The sequence below is a fragment of the Apteryx rowi genome, unplaced genomic scaffold (assembly GCF_003343035.1).
Source record: "Apteryx rowi isolate R43461 unplaced genomic scaffold, aptRow1 scaffold_14, whole genome shotgun sequence".
In the NCBI taxonomy this organism is placed as follows: domain Eukaryota; kingdom Metazoa; phylum Chordata; class Aves; order Apterygiformes; family Apterygidae; genus Apteryx; species Apteryx rowi.
The window spans coordinates 3,090,218-3,094,656 of NW_020447641.1; the positions used below are offsets into that span (position 1 = coordinate 3,090,218).

The following is a 4,439-nucleotide window of genomic DNA, read 5'->3' on the forward strand; positions in this document are numbered from 1 at the left end:
GATGAACAGAATATTTTGTTATTGAAAGAAATGTTTTAACTGAAAATGAAATTTTCAAAGAATGATGCATACAGTGSCTGTATTTCCATGGTGAAGCTTTTTGCATAGAGTTAATGAAGTGCTTGGGGTCCTAGGGAATAAAAGGTGCTATATAAATGTAAGAAATTATCATTAAAAAGTTTCTCCCTCCAGGCAATGGGGATTTTGCTGTGTGTGTTACAAGGAGGCATTTGCAATCTTCTTTCATGCAAAATGCTTCAGATTAGACCTGCCCCATCTCTCCCTCCGCAGATTTGTCTATAAAAATGTCCATATGAAGAAACAAGTTTCTAAACTGGTTTCAGTTGATCATATTTTGCTGCTAACATTAATAAGCCTGCTTTAGTTTAAGCTTTTTATAAGCATTTTGAAGACCAAGAGGAACTAGGTAGCAACCTTCTCTCAAGAGGTTTTCAAATGCTGTTTTAACTGTTATTAGGCCTTCTCTACACTGGTGGAGGATACAGGATCACAGCTACAATTCATGGAAACAAAAACCAGCAGTGTAATACTCGATTTAATATTCAAGTACCAAACTGTATGATTGTTTACTGCCAAGCACACATTCTTTCCCTAATCCAGAACACCTCATTGGAGGTTGGTTCTGAAATTTCTACTGTATGCACACATGCAATCCCACTTTTGTGTCATTGAAAACTGGACTCGAATGTTCTGTTCTTAATATTTGTGTGCATTTCTCAACTCTTCTTAACCCATCAGGTAACCTTTAAGATAAGCTACCACCTTTCACACAGTCTACACACAAATGGCAGAGTCACTGTTGACAGAATTAGAAATCAGAGCTAGAGTTCTGACATGACTGGCCGTCATCTTAATCGTGTGGATTTTGCTTTCTCCACAATGAGTGGATCATAGGCATTTTTATATAGCATCCACTGTTGCTTATGGAATTGGGCCTTTTAGCTCAAGTAATAAGTTTGGGTGTTAAATAAAATGCTAAATAGCTTAAACCTCTTGATAAAATTGTGAGATTTGGCAGCATTAGAACTAAAATTCAGATATCCTTATGTTAACGAATTTACTTGTTCACAAATAAATGTGAAATATAATAAAACATATTACATCTTCTTCTATAGGCTAATACTTTTATAGAATTTGGTATTTTCCTTCAACTATTAATTACAGAGTTGAAGCAGGAGCTGGTGTTAGTTAAAAATTATCTGCTAGGGGACAAAGCATAATTAAGCTAATGTGATGACCTTAAAATAATTGAGTACAATAAAATATATTATATTTAGCAATAAGGATAGGGGTAGTATTAATATTTGCTTTTTCATGTTTTTATTGTTTGTATTTCTGTTAGTATGAAGCACACAGTACCAAGTCTTAGAAGTCTGAGGGTTGCATAAGATAATAATGTTTCTTGTGTTTAAGAACAGTGGAAAACTGTCCATAGATGTTCCGAAATATCAGAACTTGACTTTATAAATGTATCTTTTCAGAAAACAAGCTTAATTCTCAGAAGAATAACATTAGCACTCATTAGGGGACTGAATGCTTCAGGGTACTGTTAATGAAATTCATAGCCTTTTGCCTGTGGGCTAACAGTTTGAATTCAGTCTAACTCAGTAGAGATTAAAAATTGTCCTATTTAATGGCCTTTTAATAATCTCTAATGAGATGAGTTTGGTGGGTCTCAGTCCCATATAATAAACCATTCACTGCTTTCTCCTAAACTGGGAAGCTCAGGAGATACCGAAAAATTTAACGGATTCTGGGGAAAGATTCTGCTGTTACCATGAAAAAAAAAAAGCAAAGCAAAAGCCTCTATTGACCCTAGTTACATGAGCACTAAACAAAAGCATTACTTTTAAAGACGGAATTTTATATAAAGTCTGTAAATTAGCAAAGTAGCTGAACATGTGACATATGTTGCCACATGTGGACCTATGCAAATTTAACATGAAGACCCCCAAAGGAATATCTACACCTGTTCATAAGATTACACCAACACATTAAATGTTTAAATATCTCTGGGATTCATTTCTATCAGAAAAAATAGCATCAGAAGGAATATCTGGAAAGTAACTGCATTTATAGAAAAAAATGCTGGAAAACTTTTGATCACCTAGTCTGCCTCCATTAGTTCACAGTAGAATCAAATGCTTTTAATCTTTTCTTACAATATTTATTTATCTTAGTCTTAAAAAACTACATTAATGCAGTTTCCGGAACGCTTTAGACAATATATGCCAGTTTTATTTATCCGTATCACAGTAAACTTGTCCTAATGTCTCAAATAAATTTCTTCCACTGCAATTTGAAATCATTACTTTTTGTCCTCTCCTCAGTGAATTTAGTGAACGATGTATTTTTCTTCCCATAGTCTTCTCTTCTCTAGACTAAGAAATCTCAATCATTTCTATTTTCAATTTTTGGTCATGTTTTTCAAAATTCTGATTTTTTTTCACCCTTCTCTGAACTCCCTTCTATTGGACTTTTTTGAAAGACACATTTTGAAATGCAGAGCCAAAACTGGACACAGTATTCCAGCTGAGGCTTTACCAATGTTGAATATGAGCAGAATTTCTTTGTATGTCCTAGATATGACAGTTCTGTTTACACATCTCTCTGTACTGCAGCTTTTTTCACAGCAGTGTGACATTGTTGACTCAAGTTTAGTTTGTGATCTACTCTGATCCCCAACCCCTTTTCTGAAGACCTGGTGTTTATTCATTTGTTCCCAGTCTTGTATTTGTGCAGGTGTTATTTTCCTACTTAAATGTAGAAGTTGGCACTTTAAGTTATTAAATTGCATCCTATTTCTGCAACCAGTTTGTCAAGAGCATTTTGAATTCTATTCTTGTCTTGCAGTATGCTTACAGCTTTGCCAATTTGATATTGTCTGCAAATCCAGTAAGTGTAAACTGTACTTCATCATTCACATAATTAGAGACTTGGTATCAGACATAGGACATATCCACCTCCAAGGAACCACATTTTCTATATCCCGCTATTTTTCAGTGAAGCATTGCTGATTACTTTTTTGGTAGTTTTGCACCACTGCAGAGTAATTTCATGATGATCATATTTCTTTTGCTTGCTCACTTAGTAAAGTTCTCTGACACAGTGTCAAAAGACTTACTTAAGTCAAGCCATAACAGATCTACTGCTATTCCAATCCCAGGTCTTGTTATACTGTCATAGAGTAGAATGAGTTTGGTTTGATATGATTTTCTTGGCAAATCCATGTTGGCTGTAACTTAACACTTCATTAGCTACCATGTACTTAAAGATGTGGATTATTTGCTTCAGTACTTTTCTAGGAATAGAGGTTGGAGTGACTGACAGTAGGAACTCTACCTGTTCCACCCTTTTGAATTATATGTGCTATGTTCTTCCTTTTCTTCTGAAATCTCAACTGTCTTCATGAGCCCTCAGTGATGATGGCTTACACCTGTAAAGTTACCTTAGTCTTCCCATTCTAGTGTGAACTCCTTTGGGCCTAGTGAACTTGAAGAAAAAATCTAACTTATCAGGCTTATCAACTTATCTCTAATTTATCCACTTGCTTTTATCTTCCAAATCCCTGCCTTTTTGTGTCAGGGTTAGCCATCAGAAACATTAATCTGAAGCAAAAATGGCACTATATGCTTCTATTTGCTTGGTGACATCTCATACCTTTCCCTCCCTGTTGAAAAACAGACCAAAAATCCCTTGGTTTTCTTCTCTCATGTTGTTTGCTCTCATGTTTCTTGTTGCTCTCTCACATTGCCCTGCTGTATCTTTTGCCAATCATAGCTTGTTACAGGAGTCAGCCTTTTGCACTGGCACTGCAAATTCTTTTGTACAGCTCCTTCAGCATTTGACCTAGTTTTCCACTTTCTGTGGGAAAGGTACCGATAAGCAACTGACACTCYAACTTCCCATTTCCGAGCCTGGTGTGGAGCTTGGCGCAGGTGAGAAGAGGCCACACTGGGGCAGGGGGCAGCCTCATGTGGCAGTTTGTCTTTTGAAGAAGGGTCTTTCCGCAAGATTGCCTCCTGCCTGTGAGAGACGCTTCCTCAAAGCCTTGCCGGGAATGACCGTCTGAGGCCAACCGCCGGGGCCGTGTCTCCCCGCCCGCGCTGTGAGAGCCGCGCGCGCCGTTAACGGCCGCACACCTGGCCGGGCGGGGGGCGGGGAGCGTGCGCCTCCCTCCCTGACGGCGCGAGTCCCTGTGGGAGGGGGCTGGGGAGTGCCGGCGCGGGAAGCCGCGCGCATGCGCGGTCCGCCCCCCGCCGGAACGCGTGTGCGGCTGTGTATGTGTATATGTGCGTGTGTGTGTAACCGCGCGCGGAGCGGGGGGAGGCGGGAAGCTTGCGGGATGACGTCACGACGCCGCGCGCAGGACGTAACCCTGGTGTGACGCACACCCTGCCGAGCCCGTGAGTTTCCCG

The 4,439-nt window shown here is 39.3% G+C and overlaps 1 protein-coding gene across 9 annotated transcripts in view; it reads left to right on the plus strand.

Moving 5' to 3' along the window:
- The first annotated feature begins 4,359 nt into the window (after positions 1 to 4,359).
- Positions 4,360 to 4,439, plus strand: part of ZNF644 (zinc finger protein 644) — a 54,408-nt gene continuing 54,328 nt past the window's right edge. For 4 of the 9 annotated variants that reach the window (XR_003252146.1, XM_026057531.1, XM_026057533.1 and 1 more), the window contains exon 1: positions 4,360 to 4,427. The gene's annotated coding sequence lies outside the window, so the exon portion shown is untranslated. The remainder of the gene's footprint in view (positions 4,428 to 4,439) is intronic. The other 5 variants (XR_003252148.1, XR_003252147.1, XM_026057530.1 and 2 more) reach the window with 2 other exon arrangements.